We start from the raw sequence: 22005 nt of genomic DNA, 5'->3' as shown, positions 1-22005 counted from the left end.
AAGCACCGAAGGGGCTACGCACAGGCCACACTCGTCCATTCCTCCCCCATTCCTTCCTACACCGGATACCTAAGAACAGCCAAACTGAGAGTCAGGGGAGCAAGAACAGGTAGGACAGGTCTGCTGTGCCTCTGGCTTTTTCATGTGCCTACACCCAGGAGAATGAGAGGCATTGCATGCCCCTCCATCATAAGCTGCTGCTAATGATTCCTTCTGCCCGGAGGACACGGTCGGGATCGATGGAGGGTCAGCCATTAGACATACATTTCCCAATGCCCAGCATAGCACGCGGGGTCAGGGAGCTAATCATCACTCCTATCTCGCCTGCCTTGCTGCGGTGTCCAGCCTGGGGCAATTGGAGGTGCATTAAAGATTAAACAAGAGGTGGGGGGGTCTGGTGAGAGTGTTGGAGTAATTCCAGGGTGGGTGGGCAGTGGTTGGCCCAAGCAAGTGGATTTCTGCTGCAGCGGCCCCTACTTTAGATCTTTCAGCCGAACAAACCGGCGGCATCTCTGTTGAGACAAAAAACGCCTCTAGCTAAAATTCCACTATCTGACCTCAGAAGGGCTCCAGCTGTTTCTGCCACCAACATAGCCACTAGAAGAAGAGTTTTAAAAAGGTTGGCCATGCTGAAGCAGAAACTCACTTCCTCAAAAGGCCTGGCAGGACAGAGCCTTCCTCTTCCTCACACAGCCCTTTCAGCATAAGAGTGAATGCAGTGTGGCCTGAGTGTTGGCTAATCCTAGAAATACTCTTTGATTTTATTCTCAGATGAGTGTCTGTCACTTGCCAGCACCGTGCCATGCAGATTTATTGCAGGACCTTGACACCTCTTCTAAGGTGGGAGGACTAAATGATCACCTTGCTTGACATATTAATTCCTAACGCCTCCAACCTCCAAAATCAGTGCATTGCAACTTATGTTCCTGTTGAAGCAAAAATATTTTCACAGGAACAGGAAAACACCTTCCATTTGAGGTGTGTTAGTGGGACAGCAGCTCATCCCATGGCTCTGAATGCTCAGTGTCAGTCTTGGAGATGATTTATACAGGCAATCCACACACTTTTTCCTCTGTAAGGCTAATCAGCATGTTCATTGTTAGATTCTAGTGTTAACATGTCTATTCTGACTCCAGTGGTCATGGGACTGCATTCATATCTGGCTTGGGTACCTATGAGTTGTTGCCAGTAGATGTGCCTTTAGAAGATGACTGCAAAGCTTGGCATTGGTGAAAAACACCTGTCTGGTGCTCAGCGATACTGTCTGGAGCTGTGTGGGCTCAGGAACCAACAGTGGCTGATCGCCATCCTGCAGACCCTGTCTCTTGGTTCCCCAGTTCCATGGGGTTTTTTTTGAACCTCAAATTCACAACCATAGAATCATAGAATCATTTCAATTGGAAGAGATCAGGATCTCAAGATCCTCAGGATCACCAAGTCCAACCATAACCCAACTCCAGCACTAACCCATGTCCCTAAAAACCTCGTCTGAACGCCTTTTAAACCCCTCCGGGGATGGTGACTCCACCACTGCCCTGGACAGCCTGTTCCAATGCCCCACAGCCCTTTCCTTTAAGATTATTTTTTCCTAATATCCAATCTAATCCTCTCCTGGTGAAACTCGAGGACATTTCTTCTTGTCCTATCGCTTGCTACTTGGGAGAAGAGACCAAAATCCTCCATGCTACAACTTCCTGTCAGGTAGCTGTAGACAGCAATAAGGTCTCCCTTCGGCCTCCTGTTCTACAGGCTAAACAGCCCCAGCTCCCTCAACCGCTCCTCATCAGACTTGTGCTCCGGGCCCCTCATGGTGTACTTAGCAGAAGAAGAGCAGAGGAAGAGATTCATCAAGAGTAATGAGCAGAGTCAGAGTTACAGGCAGGAGGAAAAGGCATTAAAACCCGTCCAGCTCAGGAATAATCTCTTTCAAGACTTGCCATCTTGTCAAAGATCCTTCCTAAGGAGTCCTGACATAGAGAGGGCTCTTTGTCAGAGCTTCCTCAACTAATAATTCAGTGTCCCCACCTGAGCCAGTTACCCTGTGCTCCTTTATGGTCAGTGGAAGAATCATGCCCTCAAAGGATGAATGCTCTCTGAGAAGGGCCAGATGAATTGTCCTGAGCCTTTTTTCTTCACTGAGTATGAACAGAGCCTAAAGTAACCGGCTCACACTTGACATCTCTTTTTCCAGCTCCAGAACTGAGATGAATCCCACCTACGAGGTCTCAGGCTCTGAACACCCACCTGCATGCTCCTCTTGCTGGTCACGGGTGATGTTTTCAGTGGCATTAGATTACATGAATTAAAACAGTTTTAACTGTGATTATAGTCTAGGATTGTTTTTGATCATGGGCCTTCATGCTCTTCAGCCAGACTCAACTGGAAAGTGTCCTCTCGACAGGTTCCCATCCAGGTTTGCCATTGCCAGAAGAGGAATTCAGAACATGGGCTGCAGTTGCTGTTCTTATGAACCGAGCATTATGTATTTTGCATGATACAAGGGAAGTGTTATTCATTTACTGGAATTATCCTTTTATCAAGTCAGTTTCCTATTGCATTTCACCCTTCATTGCACTGGCAGTTCATTCTTTTAACAAGGCTGTTTCTATTCTTGAAAGTATATTTAAGAGGTTTTGCAATTGTATTATGAAATACAGAGTTTCCTTTTTTTTTCTTAAATGAGTTCCAAGCATCCTTAAATTCTGGAGAACTCAGAACAATAATGAACAAACCTATCACGAAATTAAAAGATAACATACAGGGCCTCATGAGAACTTTCCCTAAATTGTCTTTGAAGACAATCTGTTATTGTACTTCAATTTTAAGCACTTTCTACTGTCAGATTTTGTTTTGTGTTTCCTGTTGTAACCTTTGTTTCCCCAGTCCTGACTTGTGCTGGAAATCTGATCCTGGGTCCTTTTGTAAACTTTAGGTTAGACTCACGAGGGGGATTCAGGCGGTGGTGACCAAACTCTGCAATGAACGATTCGGGGTGTTTAGTCATGCACAATCCCAAGCTGGTGAGGACTGGATTGCCTACAAAGCAGGATACCATGGGGTAGCTAATTAGGCTACAGGCAATGGTAGAGCAAAGAACTGAGGCTTAATCCCACCTGTCTGGGGTCACAAGAAGACCATGGGGACAGCACTGAAGCCACAAGCCAGGTCAGGCCAGGAATCAGGAACTGGGGTTGAAAGCCAAGAGTAAAATCACAAATTACCTTGTCACTTCCCAGTAGCTCATAGTGAACTAGCAGCAGAAATGCCCCTGCTGTGGGTGTTTGTTAATCAAGCATGGGGATGAAGTTGCAGGAAGACCAAATTTGCCCCTGGTAAGAGTGAGGCCTCAGTAGCTCTGCTGGGTCCCTCTGAGTGGGCTCAGAGTGAAGATTGGGCACACATGTGGAAAGAATTCTTTACCACAGCTGCATCTTGACTAGTTCATAGGGGTTTGTATGCCCCCTTTTTGAGTCTTAGCTCTTAAGTCCTGGTCAATTGGAGATTGTAATTCCTATCAATGGGCACAGAAATTGAGGCAATCCCAAGCACAAATAGAGACTGAGAACAGCCCCGAGGAGAAGGACTTGGGGGTGTTGGTTGATGAGAAGCTCAACATGAGCTGTCGATGTGCACTTGCAGCCCAGAAAGCCAAACGTACCCAGGGCTGTACCAAAAGCAGCGTGACCAGCAGGTTGAAGGGGGTGATTGTCTCCTTTACTTTGCTCTCATGAGACCCCACCTGGGGCTCTGCATTCAGCTCTGGGGTCCCCAACATAAGGCAGACATGGATGTGTTGGAGCAAGTCTGGAGGGGGGCCATGAAGATGATCAGAGGGCTGGACCACCTCCACTGTGAGGACAGGCTGAGAGAGTTGGGCTTGTTCAGCCTGGAGAAGAGAAGGGTCCAGGGAGACATCATTGTAACTTTTCAATGTATATGAAGGGGGCTCATAAGAAAGTTGGAGAGAGACTTTTTACCAGGGCCTGTAGTGACAGGACAAGAGGCAATGGTTCTAAACTAACAGAGGGCAGGTTTAGATCAGATATAAGGAAGAAATTCTTCACCTTGAGGATGCTGAGATATGGAACAGGTTGCCCAGAGAAGCTGTGCATGCCCCATCCCTGGAAATGTTCAAGGTAAGGTTGGATGGGGCTTCGAGCAACCTGGTCTGGTAGAAGGTGTTCCTGCCCACATCAGGGAGGGCTGGAACTAGATGATCTTTCAGGTCCCTTCCAACCCACACCATTCTATGATTCCATGACTCAATAAGATTTTTGTTAAGATCGGTCAAAAGATCTCTTCCAGAGCCCAACCAGTTGGCAACCTGAGGTGGATGAGTCAGTTTTGTGGGAAAAAGCTTATCAAAGGATGACAAGGGAAGTGAGTGAGGTACATCTTCATGGAGGAAAACAAAGGGAAGAGGGTCTCTTTTAAGCTAAGATTTTAAAATTATACCAACATAGTAGAGAGCAGCATGTTGGAGATTTTGTGGGAAAGCTTCAGTTCTGGCAGCCAAGCCATAGTGGTAAATACATCCTGTGTCTCCTTATGTATTGTTTTACAGTTCTTCTTGGCCCATGTCTTAAGTTGACCTTAGCCTCTTCAAACGTTGTACCGTATAAGCAGAAGACAAAAACAAAACAAAAAAAGAGATGCCTTTAGGACATTTGAACCCATAGGTGAGAATTACACTCAAAATAAAAACCTGGTTTGCAACACAGAGGAATAGTTGTAAGCAAATTCAGCTAGAAGAACTCAGCTGAGAATTCAATCTGTGACTTTCTCCTAAACTCAGTTAACCTAATCCAATAATGCTATCTGGATGGGATAATGAGATGCCGTCAAATTTTCTCACAAGGACTAGAAATAACCTGCACGTCTGTCTGTCAGAATGAGCCCTGTGAGTAAACAAAGCAGACAGAAGAAACTTTTTCAGTAAACATTAAAAATTGATCACTTTAGTCAAAAGATCAGACATGGGCAGGCAGGGTGAAATTACCTGTGAAAGTTGACATTAAGAACTAAATTAATCATTTGCAGCAGTTTGTGTGGTTGTGGAGAAGGGCAAAGCGGAGATGGTTTGTAGCAAGTTGAGCAACCACCACGCTGCACTTGTAGAAGTAGAGTGAGCAGTGTGTCACCCCTGGGTCATTGGAAGTTGTGAGTTGCCAGCCAAGCTGTTGATGAGACAGAAATGTTCAGTCAGGGGACTCATGACACAGTGGGCTCCTACCTTGGTTCTTGAGGTAGCACCTGCCAGATTAGTTTCTTATCATGGACTTCCACCATACTGAGAAAATGTCTCAGCAGTGGACAGGCCATGACAGCTGGGTAGTTCTCTCTTGAAACAACCACATGAAAGATGTGGGAGCTTCTTATAAAAGACCAACAAGAAGTTCAGTCTTGGTGCAGCCAATCAGCTCTACTGTGCTAATTCAATTAGAGCAACGAAGGTGATTAAGGGAGTGGAGCATCTCCCTTATGAGGAAAGGCTGGGGGAGCTGGGGCTCTGGAGGTTGGAGAAGAGGAGACTGAGAGGTGACTCATTCATGGGGATGAATATGGAAAGGGGGAGTGTCAGGAGGATGGAGCCAGGCTCTTCTGGGTGACAACCAGTGACAGGTAAAGGGGCAATGGGTGCAAACGGGAACACAGGAGGTTCCACTTAAATATGAGAAGAAACTTCTTCCCAGTGAGGGTGACAGAGCCTGGCCCAGGCTGCCCAGGCGGGTTGTGGAGTCTCCTTCTCTGCAGACATTCCAACCCACCTGGACACCTTCCTGTGTAACCTCATCTGGGTGTTCCTGTTCCATGGGGGGATTGCACTGGATGAACTTTCCAGGTCCCTTCCAACCCCTCACATTCTGGGATTCTGGGATTCCGTGCTCTCATGGTGTGAAAGGATTGTGCAGAGTGCACCATGGGGTACATCACTTAGCCAGACAGCGTCATATTTCCTCCATAACATTGGGATTGCCAGTTCTTCTATGTGGGTATTTTGTGAGGGATGGGGTCTGTCGCCATGGACAGGTAGGTCTCTGCTGGCACATGGGTGTTCCTGTTCAGTGTTGGTCCTTTCTCAAATACAGATTCACTACATTTATGGAGGTCCCAGACTCCCAGGTACCTCCTGCAACCTCAGTGCCCTAGTGCTTCACTGCATTGGCTTCATTCTCTTTTTCCTGATGACCTTCTTCAGAGATTTCTCCTGGACACAGCCAGCAACACAGCACTGAGCTAAAATAGTCTGGGGCTTGATTCAGATTTGACAATCCTATGTCCACATGTCTTAACCAGGAGGGCTCTGTACAGTCTGTTCATCTCTCAGCTATGCTTAGGTAGACTGTTCACTCTTCATGTACTTCTGGGAAGAAATAAGCAGCTGTCCGGCTGCTAAGGCATTGAATAAGAATGGCTTATAAAAATATATTATTTGTGATGTAGTTCAGCAAAGAAAAAGAATGACCAGATGAAATACATTATATTTTTTCTAAATGGGAATGAATGGCTAGTTGGCAATGAAAGTGAAAGACAAGAGAAGAATCCTTCTGCTGAATTGCATCAGGAATTAAGAGTTAAAGAGAAAGTAAGTTCTTAGACAGGAAGACAAATTGAAGATTCCACATCTACATTTCAAAGTCTTCATTGTCCCAAGGCAAGACAAACAAAATGGTATTTGCATATTCACTGACAATTGGAACAGTATCGAAAGGCATCAGCCAAATGGAAGAAACTGAGAAAAGGGAGGTGAAATTAGCTTACAACATATTTCCTCAAATTGAAAAATGAGATGGAAGGAGTAGGAGGGGAAGATCCTAAAATAGTCCTTTGATGCTTGTTTTTTCCCAAACGGAATGAGTCCATGGGGAAGCTGTGATTTAAACCTGCAGTTCAGTGATAGGCTAAATCTAACTCGAGGGCTTTTAGTGCTACAGCAGAAATACCAGAGCTTCGCAACTCAACATACTGATCTGGAGTAAACTTTTTGTGTCAGCTGAGGTTTGTTCAAACATGGCTCTTTGGTTAAACTTTGTGCCAGCGTATTTCATGTCAGGGACACCATCTGCACATGAATACAAGTAGTGTTTTGTTGGACCACACTTGGCTCATCTGTAGGCCTCTTCATCAGTCCCCTCTTGCTCTCTTCCCACCTATGTCATCTTCAAGTCACTGCCTCCAGGCATCACCACATGCTCCAGATGTAGCTCAGAGCCTTATATGTGTCTTTCCACTTCAGATATTTGGTATTTTTGTTCCTGTCCTTGTCATGGACCTTCACATGGGCCTTGCCTTGCTCATTGCCTCCACATCAGGCCTTACTGTCACAATAACACTGACATTCTGATACTGCAGTTTAGTATCCTCCCCAAGCTGGATTCCCATCCCCAGCAATAGTGAGATGCTCTGCAAACGATACATCCTCCTTTTACCTTCTGCAGAGATATTTCTGTTCACTGCAGTTATGAAAACACCCAGGCACAGTCTCATGTGGGGTGGCTGCTGTGCTGCAGGATTGGAAAAGTGCAGGACCGAGGTCAAAGCCCTGGAAGGCCAAGAATACTGGTGGCCCCTTATTATTGAACAGAAATTCTGGCTGTACAACAAGGATCTTAGCTGGAATTTCTAGCAGGGCAGAGACCTTGTATGGAGTGTATGGGAAAATCTTCTTCATGAAAGAGTAGCAACCTGAAGATGAATGCACCTCCATGGGGAAGCAACTCTCAAAGAAATTGAACCACAGGAATCACAACAGTCCTGGTGGAAAGAGATTCTTGGAAGTCTCGAGCTCAGACTTCCCTGGACCAGGATTAGATCAGGATAACCAGGTCTTTGTACAACTGAACCCTGTAAATACTGAAGGATAAAGACAGTCTTGGCATTTGGACCAAGGCTGTGTCACCCTCCTGGAGACAGAGTGTTTCCTAATGTCTAACCCGAACCTTCTAAGCTCCAGTTCATGTTTGTTGACCCTTGCTACGTTGTCTGGTGAGAACAGTTTGGCTCTGTCATCCTTGTAACAGCCCTTCAAAATTTTATAGGCTGTTTGTAGACGCTGTTCAGTCTCCTTTCACCCAGCAGAAGAGGTGCAGGCTTCTCACCACCTCCACGCTAAAGCAGCTCTTCTCCCTTTACATCTCCTGGCAGATCTTGTGCCCCAGGCCTTAGCCATCTTGGTTTTCTTCACTGGCCTCTCACCATTTTCTCCACATAGTTTCTGAACTGGAAGCTCAAAACTGAATGCGGTGTTCCAGGTGCAGCCTTCCCAGCACGGAGCAGAGGGACAAAAACTTCCTTCTGCTTTCTGGCTACACTCATATATGTTATGATAACCATGTATAGTCCAGCAAACAGCTTGTCTCATTTGCAATGAGAGTCAGTGTAAGCTCATACTCACCTTGGCATCCACCATCACCACTGGTATTTGGCAGCAGGACTGTTGCTTAACCAGTTTGCTCTGCACCAGGGGATAACACTGAGCCTGGTGCAGAGTGAGTGAAAAGAAGACTATGAGGTAACAGATGGTATAATAGTAATTGACTTACCCTCTGTTCACCTTATGAGGTTTTTGCTTGGCCCAGGCATGAAGTTTAAGGTCCTTCTGCACTGAGGTTCAACTATTCAGCTTGTCAAAAATTCTCCTCCCCTGCACCCCCCACTCTAATTTAGCATCATCCAGAAAGATGCTGGAAGTTTAAAGTCTGGTGCGACCCGGTCTGATCTTGTAGCTGGTGCTGCTTTGAGCTGGATGTTGAATGAGAGATTTCTGGAGAGCCCTTGCAACATGAATGATCCTGTGATTCTAGATGAGTTCATATCACAGTAGAAGTCACTGGTAAAGACCTTGATCCACATGGGCCCATGTATCAACCCCTGAGGAGTGACCCCAGCACTGCCAGCCACCAGCTGGATGTCTTGTCATTGATGACCATCCTCTGAGTCCAGCAGTTGAGCTGAATTGTCTGCTTTTCCAGCCTACATATTCTCAGCCTGCCAATGAGACTGCTGTGCATGATCCTGCAAAAGCCTCTACAGTTTCTAATGGCTAAATCATAGAATCGTTTAGGTTGGAAAAGACCTTTAAGACCATCAAATCCAACTGTTAACATGGCACTGCCAAGTCTGCCACTAAACCATGCCCTGAAGCAACACATCTACACGTCTTTTAAACACCTCCAAGGATAATAAACACCTCTATGACTGCCCTGGGCAGCCTGTTCCAATGCCCCACAGCCCTTTGGGGAGGAAATTGTTCCCACATCCAACCTCAACCTCCCCTGGCGCAACTTGAGGCCATTTCCTCTGCTCCTGGCGCTTGTTCCTGGGGAGCAGAGCCCGACCCCCCTGGCTCCAAGCTCCTTTCAGGCAGTTCAGAGATCAGAAGGTCTCCTCTCAGCTCCCATTCTCCAGCTGAACCCCCCAGGTCCCTCAGCCGCTCCCATCACACTTGTGCTCCAGCCCCTCACCATCTCTGTTGAATTCTCCTTTGATACCTGTGTCTGGACTCTACAGGATACAGATGAACTGTCCCCGTGTGGATGCACAATCTGTGGTGGCAACATCTGATGAGTAAGGAAGAAGCTACTTGTGATGGTGAGTGAAAAGGAACATATGTACCTCTGGAAAAAGTGAAGCATTTCACAGATGCATGAATCAGCCCCAGCTTGGTTTCTATGAGACAGTCTGAAGCATAGCATATGGGATATCTTCCATAGGACTCGTTACCTGATGTCTTCCCAGCATCTCATGTTCCTCCTGCAGTATGATCTGAGTTGGATTCATGAAGCAAAGTCAAGCAACATGAAGCTGTGCACGTTCATCACAGTAACTCTTGTAGAGTGACCCTCCGAACACTCTTTTCTCCTCTCCAGTCAACTTCTTCACATCACTGACTTTGGTTCTAGCACTTCAGTGCCAGTAAATGCTTCAGTTTTCATGTGAATTGAGATTATTTCTGTGGCTGGGATTTTAAAAGTCACAAGGATTTAGTTGGCAGAACCTGCAGGGTTGATCCAAGGGTCTGCAAGGGAAAATACCACCTGCCAGTAAGAAATGTAGCAAAATCGCAAGTTTATTGTTTCTGTCCACTCTAGAAAATGTCAGGTTATAGCAAGCATTTATCTGAGATTCTCTGTAAATTCATCATGTTGATTTACCTTCCTGGTTCTCAAAGCAGTGACATCCAACCACAGCTTATGTAGTTACTGGTAGTTTCAGGTGACCTCCCTGGCCCTAATCCAACCTCTTCTACTAGTTGCTCATTTTGCTCCCATTCTCACGTGCAGGCAAACACTGTTGGGGAAAGAAAAGGATGGTCAACGTCAGATCTGACGCTGAAGGTCTTCCATCCTAACTTCAGATCACCATGCACACTGCACAGCCATGCAGGGCACCTGAGGTGACATTTAAGCAGATCCAAGGGACTGGGGCTACTGGTAGGCAGGATGACTGGTGTTGAAAGAAGCATGGTGGATCTATTGATCTAGGTGGGCTTAACAACCGTCGCTACTGGCATCACGCCCCATGTGTAAGGCTCAGTGACACCCTCATGTTACTTGATCTCAACACCAGGCACTCTGAAGAGCTCTGGGATATTTACTAAGCTGAAATATTGCTGATTTGTTCTGCAGTTTGGTGGCACTACAGAAGACTTCCAGAGGCTTCGAGCTTCCCAAGACAATGGACTGACAATAGGATCACGAAACTACATGCTGATCCTGTAACCACAGGGACAGGGCAAAGCCAGTATTTGCTTCAAGGAGTCTCCTGATGAACTGTATCCAGGCCTGGAGCCTTTTCTCTGCTATTTCCTATTCATTTAAATCAAGTTTCCTCCATGATACCTCGTTATGGAATATGGTGCATTCTTTCCTACTCATGAGCCATTCACAATTCCTTTTTCTGTTAAATAATTTTTCCTGGAATTCCTAGTAGAAGATACTGAACAGAAAGCCATGGGGGGTCCTGTCCTGTTAGTCCTCAGGGCAGAGCATTACAGATGGAGACATCATTGCTCTTTGGACAGCATGTAGCAGTAGGGATGAGGACTCATTTTGTGTCAGTGGCTTTGCCTCAGGTTATCAGAATGATTTTTGGCACACTGAAAGTCTCTTGAAAGTGTTTAAATCTTTAAAGAGGGAAAAATTTAAATGTTTGACATGGAAGATGAGTGAAGGAGGCTCTGAAGTATGGCTGTGGTGAACAATATTTACTTGGGGGCTCCAGGAGTTTCCAGTCTGACAAAACCTGCTTGTGCAAACTCCTACAGTGAACACTTTCAGCGGATCAGCACAAATGTCTATGCCGAATGTCCTCAGGTGTGAGATTCTTGTGGGAATTTGAGCCCAATGGGATATGCTAAGCACATGGAAAGCAAAATGTTTCCTTTCATGTCTTCCACAGAAAGACCAAGACAGGATCCATGTCCCAGACACTTCATTGCTTTCTTATTCTTGCCAGGAGCAGATGGAACTACTGACAATGACCAAGGAGGAAACAATTCTGGCTACTTTGAAAAATCAGGAAAAAAAGCATTTTTGGAGGCACCAATGGTATTCTTGCATCTTCTCCAACTCAGCATAGTGCTCTGGACCACTTTGGTGGTTGTACAGAACAAGTGCAATCCAAAGCCAGGCCTACCCCCCCGATACCTGCTCAGTTACCACCTGACAAGCAGGAGAGCTCACTGGGGGTTAAGCATCAAGGTTTGACAGTTATTGTCCGCTAAAGCGAGCAGCCGAGCCTAATGCACGGTCATTCATTACGGACTTTCTGAATGGTCAGCTGCAGTATTAGAGGTGGTCAAAGGTCTCCCCAAACATTTACCATCCATTAAAAGCTAACCTTTCTGTGTGTATGTTTGAGCTCTGAGTTCTCGAATAGCTGCGGGCGATGCATGAGGCTCGGCGCTTCTCTGGGGGTCTGTTACACCGTCAGGCGCAGCTCAGCCTCGCTAGGCACCCCAGCAGCATTCCTCGAGCGGACTCTCCCTCCCATCACTCCTCCCGGGGCCTGAAAGCCGTGAACAACTTGCTGGCAGCTGGACATTCCTTATGGGCACTGTCAAGTTTGCTGGTCTTCTCCCTCTGAAAATAAACAGCAAAACGTATTTGAGATCAGAGCTTAGGAGAAAATGTGTGTGTTTTTTTTTTCCCTTCCCAGGGCTAGTTTTCAAACATTTGGAATATTTCCCATTATATACTGTGATCAAAGTGAGAATTGTGGAGTGGCAGGGTGAGCTGACAGTCTGAGTTTTCAACGCGGTCAATCAGATTTGTCATTTTGGGAACGTTTTGAATGGAATGACGAGAGTTACCTCTTTTCAACACCTGGAGAGATGCTACTTTAGGGACAGTGACTTTATCAAAGCTCGTGCTATCTATGCGCTCAGATGACACTTGGCTATTGATGCTGTGTGCCAGGAAACCCCCTACTTTTCTCCAAGTCCAAAGGTTCACCTCTCTCTCGTACTCAGCTTTGCATTGTTTTATTAAACCCTGTGTCAAAAGGCACACTGTCCACTTCTACTTTGCAAACAGCATTTCTTATGTCTTTCCCTTCCTCCCATTTTTGGTCTGTTTTCTAGTTCTGCCTCAATCACCTCTTTCCCACCTCGAGGTTTTAGAGATGCTTCTAGCAAACAGATAAGTCACCTTACTTTGCAGGCAGCCTTGTATCACCTGTGATTTCATGGCTTCTGGTTTGGAATTAACTTGGATTTGGCGATTTTAGCTTGAAGTGTTGGTATAATGACCCAGCTTTTGCCTGAAAATAAAGCATCACATATCTGTAGGAGTTCTTACATGTGAGAAAACAGATTTTTTTTCCTGGCACTTAGGAGTGCTCAAATTATGGCTGCCTTTAGAGGGACAAGGATACTGTGAATTCACACACTGTCTGGCGTGCAAAAATTTTCTTATCTAGATAGTCCTCAGACCCCTGAAACTGGTGATTTTGGGTTTGGGTCTTTGAGCTGATTCTGTTTTTCAGGCTTTCAAAAATTTTGGACTTAAAATAAAGCATTTACATCTATAAACAGAATCATAGAACAGTTTGGGTTGAAGGACCTTCCCAGCTCCCCCAGTGCCCCTCCTGCCATGAGCAGGGACATCTTCACCAGCTCAGGTTGCTCAGAGCCCCGTCCAGCCTGGCCTGGGATGTCTCCAGGGATGGTTCATCCACCACCTCTCTGGGTAACCTGGGCCAGTATGAACAGGTACAGAAACCATAAATATACTGTTCCGGTATAAATAGGTACAGAAAAGATGTGTTTGAGTTTCAAAGATGCTGAAGGACTGTTCCTCACACTGTCGCTACTGATTTTATCCTGACAAGGGAAGTAGACGAATATGCGTACCAAATTCTTTGTACAGCCTTGTGTTGATATTGCTCTGAAGTGAGTTTAAAAGGGGAAGAACATTATTGCACCTGGGAAAATGGAAACTGAGAGGAACAGAAAGCTTTTCCCTATTGAGGAAGGTTCTTCCAGGGGGCTAGTACCTCCCTGAACAAAGGAGCCATTAACCAGCACCAGCGGCTATCCAAGGTCTGGCCAGGAGAGATCAGCAGAGTTCAACTGTAGGGACAACCGAGACCAGCACAGCATTAAATCGGACTCACAAAATAAGTAGAAAGTATCTCAGAATGTCCCCATCAAAGCCTAATTATCTGCTGACTTTTTAGACGTGAGAGAATTCTCTTTGTCTATTTAATTTCATGCTTATCATCAAACGAGTCATTAAATAGCTGAGTATTAGGGGAAAAATGCAAGGCTTTCTGGCCTGTCTTGTTTAATCCTTCAGTCCCTCCCTTCCCTCCTCCCCGTCCCACTTTTTCTGTGGCACAGCAAGCAGGGTGGTGCTGGGCAGTGCGGCACAATCTGTGTTCTGGTCTCAGAAGGGGCAGGATGTGAGGGTGCGAAATCCCAGGAACAGGCTGGGATGGAAAATCCCCGGTGCCACATCAGAGCTCAGAGGTGCAGCTCCGAGTGCAGCAGGAACTCTGCATCCCACGGGAAGTGGCAGAATTGCAGAGACCCCTTGGGTGAAACCCAAGGGTCTGATCATTTTAAGGAAAATTAACTGTCTGGGAGCCAGGTAGATGCTTAAAAACATAATAGAAATTATTAAACGTCAAATGATGCTGAACTTTCCTGTCTCATAACATATCACTGGGGGATAATACCTGAAATTGGAAAATGAAAAAAAATTTCAGCCACTGAAAGACTTTTGTATGGAGGATGAATCAAGGATGTGGAACTGCTGCCTTGGGCTATGTTTGAAAATGGGAACATAGAAGCATTTAAGCAGAAATCAGCTATTTAAACTGATGACAGCAGTATCTCATTAGAATGAATTACTGGTTTAGGTCTCAGCTTCTCTTCAGCTGGTCTGTGTGGAGGCAATGGGGATGGGACAGGCTACTTGCAGCCTTATTTGAAAAACCTTGTTCTGGCCATGGCAGGGTTTTGACTTAGCTAGACCAGGACCCACCCGGTCAGGCAGTTCATAGGTCCACAAGTGTTTGTGGCAATGTCCTGTTTGCTCCTCCAGTGCAACGTGTTTCCTTCTGAGGGGACATCACTGCAATGTTCACTGTCCAAGAGGACCGTACAGTGTGACAGTCCCATCAAAAGGATCCTTGATGAAGCATTTTGCCTTGATGCCAACTACTGCTGCTTTCTGTAGTTCAGTTTCTAATGTCCAGGAGGAACCATTTCCCCAGCAGCAGCCTCCAAGCCTTAAACTTTTGACCTAAGCTAATTACTGAATTCACTTTATAGAAGTAATGAGGTTCTGAGCCTCTGCAATGCCTTGGAGGCTCTAGAGAGTCGGAGCCAAAACCTGAGCTCCCTAATCAGTTCTGACTGTTTTTTTATTCATTGACTGGGTGCCCTGAGGCGCTGCTGCTCCTGGAGATCTTGGCAGAAGCTGCAGTGCTGCTTGTCCCCGTCTGCAACTGGGAAAAACATCCCAGTTCAGGGCTGCAGGAACACTCAGCACCCCAGTGGTGAGAGGAGACACCAGTGGGGACCAGTGGTCAGAGCAGCAGGGATGAGAAGGTCATGCTCTACTCCTTCCTCAAGTCTGCAACTAGAAAACTCAGCTCTCCTCCTTCTGCCTCAAATTCTCCAACAAAAAACCACTAGCGCTTTGATATCTGTGGGTAGTATAATGATGAAGGAAGGTGAGGTGTTGCTGTGCAGGAACTGGCAGCAAGACCTCAGCCAGGAACAGGCTCCCACACAGCAGAAGTGTGTTCCTGTGCCCTGGCCAGCTTGTGCAGCCACCACCTTCCTCCTTTTGCTGAGTTCTTCCCACCCAGTATAGATGCCTTAACCAGCACTCCAAAATGGACCCCATTCTGGGAACATCTAGGAGATGTCAGCAGCCGAACAAGGGCCGGAGACCTGCACTGAGCCCCTCAGTCTCCAGGTCCACCACTGGTCTCTAGTTGCCCACAGAGCTACTGGTCCTGGCTTCCCCTCTCAAAGGATTTCTCTTGCCCTTGTGTTACGCTGTTTCTCCCTCCAACTCTTACATGCAGCAGCACCCACCCAGCTGAAACTTGGCTGAAGGGCAGGAGAAGGTGATGGTGTCACCCAGGCAAGGATGGTGCTGTCCAAGTTCTAGCCTCAGTCCTCAGCTCAAGCAAGCAACTCTGAGGCACTGTGATTAAAAGAACATGCCCACTTCCCAAGAGGGTGATAGAGAGAGGAAAGCATGGTGTCACTGGCTACCCTCATGACCATTTTGAGGGAAGAAATAGCTGGTGGTTCTGCACGCCAATGTGACCTCCTGATGCCGAGTCAGCTGTATGGCTGTGGTGGTTTCCCGTGGAGCCTCAGTGAGTCTCATCAGTGGGCAGCGTGGGACCCCACGCTGAGCCATGCTCCACGTAGGGAGGTGTCGGACCACATGCTGAAGCACCGATGGCCACGTCCCTTCTGCTCATGGCAAAGCACAGGCAGACAGCGCTTGTGTCTGCCTGACAAATGCGGTGTTGGCTGGAGTGCACGCAAGGCAGGGCTCCCACATCACATCTACCAGGATGCAGGAATGGACCTGATTCTGCCATGGACACAAATAACACAATCCTGGTGAGGAGGAGGGAAAGAGAATTACACTGCAGATGTGTACAAGGTTGAATGTCAGGCGCTTAGGGCCAGCGCAGTCATTAGTGTGGTCTTGGCAAACAGAGCTCCCCTTGCTGAGAGCGATGTGCCTGGTAATTACATAATGATGCCACTTTTTCTTTCCTGCTTTTCCTCTGTCTCACTTCAGACAGGTGGATAGTGATTCAGGGAAAAAGTGGAGACTTTGTGAGCATCCTTATGTTCAGCTTTACAACTGAAATAACGTTATGCTAACAGGCAGGTTTGGGTGATCACCTTGCCTGGCACAGGCCAGAGGAATTAACCTCAGAATCTGTAATAAAAATGATAAGGTATTTTTCTTTCTGGTGTGAAGATTCTCCCCAAAATACATGTAATATTTATAGTTTTAACTCATAATCATGGAAATGAAGCTTGTGACATGCAAAATGCTCAAAAAGCATGTGATTTAGAACAGATTCAGCAGGGCAGTGAAGTGGGCCTGGGGAAGCACGAGTGGTTCTCCCAACCAGCTTGTGATATAGACACCGAGGAGAAGAGTCTTGGCAGGTGGAAATGCCAAAGTCTTTTGCCGTCGTTGGAGTTGGGCTGATTTTGCATCACTTGCTGCAAACAAAGAACTTTTCTGGTTTGGATGCTGCGGGGAAGTCATGCAGAAAGATCTGTGGCTGGACAGGTAGAGATAAGCTGTGAATGCCAGTTACCAGCACAGTTTTATCATATTCTGTAATTTTATAATTATATAGTTGTAGAATATTGTATAGTCCATGCAATTCATCAAATCATCCAGCAGGAGTTGAAACTATATTTTAAGAAATTCAGATCCACAAGGATAGTAAGCTACCACCAAGTCAGTGAAGGATATGGCCAACAGAAGATTATCCTGAAGTTCAGGTACTTTACCAAAAACAGGAAGAAAAAAATGACAAAATCCATGTTAAAAAAATAATCTCTTAATAATACATCAGTCTCCTTTTCCTCTGGTCACCTTGCATATTGAGCCCTCCCTCTTTCTCCATAGATTCCCCACCTTTCACTGGCACTTTGTGCCCAGTTTATCTTGCTGGGCGCATTGCTCACTGTCAGCAGAGCTGCCCCGGCCAGAGGCGGCAAGACCAGGGTGAGCACCCCTGACTAGTCTCAGGAGACACTGGTTTACAGGGACTAAAGTAATCATGGATTCCTCCCAACATGGGCAACCTAAAATCACTGGAAGACTCAATGAATTCTGGAGCTCTTGACACAGCATGTGCCACCCAGCACAGCCCCAACCACTGCACTAAAACTGGAACAATACAGAGAAGATTAGCACGGCCCTCGTGCAAGAATGACACACAAAATTGTGAAGCGTTCCATATTTTATCTCAAGTTACCAGGAAGTTTTCCTTCCGAATCATGTGGAAACCACCTCTGAAAACAAGCCCTGACTTTTTAAATTACTTTTTAATTACACCTCAAAAATGGGTGTTCCAAGAGGGAGAGAAAACACACATCGAGTTTTAAATAGAAATAAAGGTTTTTACCTAAATGTTGAGCTCTATCTCTGCTTCTAGAAAATATATCTCTGTTTTTTATAAAATATATCTCCATTTTTATAAAAACAGTATTGGAAAACTTGAACGAGCCATAAAATAAATAAATTTCATTAAAACAGGGAATACTGGTAGATGTAACTTTGCAGATCTCATTTATTGTTAAATAAACCTGCCTTGTACTCGGGCACATAAGCCCCTGCTGCTGGTGTAGTCAGTGACTGGAGGGGACAAATGCGACTGACCCTGGAAGGAGACTGAACTGTAACAAAAGAGGTGCAAGGTTGGTTGCTGGACGTAGACCATCTAGTCTGGTCAGAAAAAGCAGATAAGCTTTAGGAAAAACAAGCCCTTGTTTGAATTTGAAATAGAAGTAGCAGATTGACAGATGGCTCAGGATAGTGAGCAGAGCAGGACAGCGGGGCCAAGCTAATCATTGGAGATAAGATCTCCAAGGCCAATAGGTCCTGCCGTGGCACCTTCTCTCTCCCACAAACACCCTGGCAAGCAGGTAAATGCCACCACAGCAGCAGAGTGTCCTCACCTCCCAGGGCACATCTGCAGCTCCAGCTGTGCCTGGTCCGCTCCTGCTGTCCAGGACACTGAACCAAACTGGCGCAAATGAGGCTACTCTGCCTGTGCTCTGTGCCTCTCTCTTAAAGAATATAAAAGCTAATGAGATACAATCTGCTTCTCCATCCCTTTTCAGGTACTTTCCAGGCTCAAATACAACTTAAGTTACTTACAGGTACCAAATCCGTCTTGTGAGAAGACGTAAAAATTAAATTCCCATGGAGAAAGTCTGCAAAAGCAACAGGAAGTGTTAGGGCTGGATTTTCTACGTAGTGGAGTGTGTTGGATGAGGTTTTGGTGAAAAAAAAAATAACCTATGAAGAGATTGCTGTCTGGAGCCTATGCTACACATTCTTGAATGCTACTAGAGTCCATAGTTTACTGGTGTCGAGGTTTTAGATTGCGGGGTGAAAAGAAAACCCTGGCAGATGTATTGTTAACCTCTTCTCCTCCCCCCACTTCTCTCTTTTGCCCCTCCTCTCCCCCCTTCCCACTCAGGACAGGTGATTGGGAGGGAAAGAAGGACAGAGAGAAGAGAGCTGGAAATATTGAAAATGTTTTACTAATGCTACTAATAAGAATAGAGAAAATAATACAAAATATACAAAACCAATCTTGAAAGTCTCAACAACTGCAGAGCCGGCACCCAAAGTCCTGGACTGGACTCTGCAGCCAACCGGAGCTGGATTCAGTCTCTCACCAGGCTTCAGTTCAGGGACGACCTGCAAGGTCCTCTTCTAATGTTGCCATAAGGAAAAGGGAAAAGAAGAAAGGAAAAGGGACGAGATCCTTGTGATCTCCCACTTTTATATGAAGTATTCCTGTGAATGAATGTTATACATAGCTGGTCAGTTTCTTGGTCACTTGTTTCTCATTGCCCCGATGTCCGTCCATGCTTATCAATAACCTCGCATTCCGTTGCTATGTTTACCAATACATGTATCTAGTTCTCCAGGAAAATGCAGATAATATGGAGCTTTAGCTGACAGGCAAATTCACTAAAAGAGAAACTTGTTTTTCAACAAAACCAGGACAACTGGACAATAAGGAACTCCTGGGACTGTCTAAGCAAAATATCAGTCTCACATGGGGACTGGAAAACAGCCCGAAAAGCACCGGACTATCATATACACGCACCAGGTAACAATAGTCAAACCGACTCTTATGGACCCTTTGGCACCAGGACCACCAGGCTGGACCGATGGACAAAAGCCATCTTTTAGATCTGCATTCAGCCCTCACACTTTTTCCAAGTCAAAAGGCTTGGGGAGGTTTTGTTCAGATTTTCGGAACAGGCTGCCCAGGGCAGTGCTGGAGTCACCATCCCTGGAGGGTTGGACACATGGAGATGAGGTTTTCAGGGACATGGGGCAGTGCCAGGGGTAGGTTATGGTTGGACTCCATGATCCTGAGGGTCTTTTCCAACCAAAACGATTCTCTGATTCTATGGTTCTGTGACTACTGGAGAAGGTTTCAGGAAAATTCCTCTATGACATTCTTTAGAGGACTCTCCCCGCCCTCCTGTCGCCCGTACAGACAATCCTGTTTTCCCTCATGGGGGACTCCAGCTGGATTGACAGAAGAAGACATCTCTCCTGTGGGTGCACGCAGCTCCCGGGGCCTCTTTGTGTCAGGCTGTTTTAACAACAAACATTTCACAGCCCCTGGAGCATCCAGTCCAGCATGTGAGAAGCTCAGCACGTCCATCTATTTACGCCTGGATTACTCAGTTGATGAAACTGGGATGAAACTAATTTTTACCTTTTTTTTTTTTAATTTTGAGATCATCCATATTGACAAAACGTGGGCACAAAGCAGATTGACACACAAATTTGACTAGGGAAGCAATTAACCTATTAAACAACTGAACAAAGCAGGGTACTTATCTGGATCGGTTTGCCAAAATTAGACCAAGCAAAGGGGCGCTTATTCAGTTTATTCAGCACATAAAAGAACTGCACTTAAAACTTCCCAAAGCGGCTGATGATTTTGTCTAATTCTGATGGAATTCTAAACCTGACACATTTCAGAGAGACTGACTGTCAGGGAACAGACCCCTTGAAATATCAGGATAATAGCACACATTTTCCTGTGTAAGTGTTAAATTATGCATACAGTTCAGGGCTACATTAGTGACAAAACAGAATCTGTCCTAATACATTCATGTAGCAAACAGGGCTGCCCAGTAAATAAATTCAGATTCTCAAAGCCTGGACGCAGAGTTTGTGATGGGATTTAGATTCAGGGGGAAAACCATCTCAGTGGAACACACCTGAGGCTCCTGATGAGTTCCTGGCGCTGGGCAAGTGGATGTGAGGTGCTACATTTCTTGGTAAAATTATCGCAATTCCATCTGCTCATTGATTGGGGAAGGCAGTGTTGTTTCTTGCCCCTTCTGCCTCCTTGGCTTTGTTGGAGGAGGCTCTTTCGTTCATTTCTGAATTTCATTGATAAGGTCAAACTGAGATGTGATCAGCAGAGAAAAGGCACAAGGATCTCGGTCCTGCGGGGAGAACTGAGCCACGTTTAATCATCATGATAACATAACACATCATACCGCAACGGAGGCATGGAGGTAGCAAACATACTCAATGTAGTGCGTGTACCAAAACCCCATCGAGGTCAGTATTTCATCTCTGGCACTGACCTGTGGCTGTCGCAGAGGGAAGAATAAATATAAATATATTTGCCCAGGATATTCTGCAAACCTCCAGCCATTTGCATCTCAAAGATCCCCACGGCTGGGGGATGCTGCAGCGTTTTTTCTTCTATTTTTGTTATATTTCCTTGATGTCATTGCAGAGGGAGGGAACTAGTGCAATGATGGAGATGTTGCATGACCTCTTTTTCCCTTGTCCTGACCTTCCTCACACTTTCCGTACCCCTTTACCTGATACTTTTATGAAGAAGGGAATGACGATCCAAGCATTTGTGACTCTTCTGCCCAAAGATCGGTCTGAAAACTGACCATGACAGTTGTGCAGAAACATTCTTAATTTGGGAAAACGAGGAGGATAGCGCAACGTGTCTTTAAAAAGCTTCCTGCCCAGGAAGACCTGGGTCTAGCACATCACCCAACAGTCCGAGAAATTTGATAGATGAGCCTCCGACATTCTTGTCGTGTCTCTCCTTCTCTTTTTCACCGCTTGCACAGCCTGGAGATGCTGGGAGGCGCGCTGTGAGGTCTGGCTTGTGTAAGGGTGTCTGTCAGAGCTGGGACACGCAGCCCATGGCCTGCAGCTGGGCTGAGCCAGGAGTCTCCATCAAGCATCCATCTAAATGTCTTGCCTCGACGGCATGCCCTCAGGTTCGGCACTCCTTTGTTTTTAAAGCCACAGTTATTAGTATCAAGCAAGCACGCAGAGAGCTGGGGAATACTTTGTGTGCCCGAAAAAGAGGGAGGGAGAGAGGAGGGGGAAAGAGTTTCTGTGTCTGTTGGTTAGAGAAACAGGGATGCACACATTATTAGGGTCTGGTTTTAAATGGAAAATCAGGGTGTTTTTATTTTTCTTTGGCTATGAGGGGGAAACAGGCCGGTGCAGGCAGAACAAAGGGGACCCTGCGAGGATCCAGCCTTCCCCTGCTGCAAGGCTTTAAACTCCGAGCCAGGGGAGGGCGACGGGGAATGCACCCATGGGGGTTTGAACGCACAGGGTGTCTGCAGATTGTCTGATAGAGAAAATCCCCACGCTTGGGTTGGGGTTCCCGAGAGAGCACTGAATATGAAATCCTTTTCTTTTTTTCCAATAGGTGCTACACAGGAATGACCTGGGGACACATTAGACAGTG

At 46.1% G+C, this 22005-nt stretch overlaps 1 non-coding gene across 1 annotated transcript; it reads left to right on the top strand.

Moving 5' to 3' along the window:
• Positions 1-17385: 17385 nt before the first annotated feature.
• Positions 17386-17473, top strand: LOC135576238 (U6 spliceosomal RNA). The gene has a single exon (XR_010467840.1). It is a non-coding gene; the product is annotated as a U6 spliceosomal RNA (small nuclear RNA).
• The last annotated feature ends 4532 nt before the right edge of the window (positions 17474-22005 follow it).

Source organism: Columba livia, chromosome 23, assembly GCF_036013475.1.
Source record: "Columba livia isolate bColLiv1 breed racing homer chromosome 23, bColLiv1.pat.W.v2, whole genome shotgun sequence".
NCBI lineage: Eukaryota > Metazoa > Chordata > Aves > Columbiformes > Columbidae > Columba > Columba livia.
Note: the sequence above shows the minus strand (reverse complement) of the source record. Positions and strands in the feature narration are given on the sequence as shown.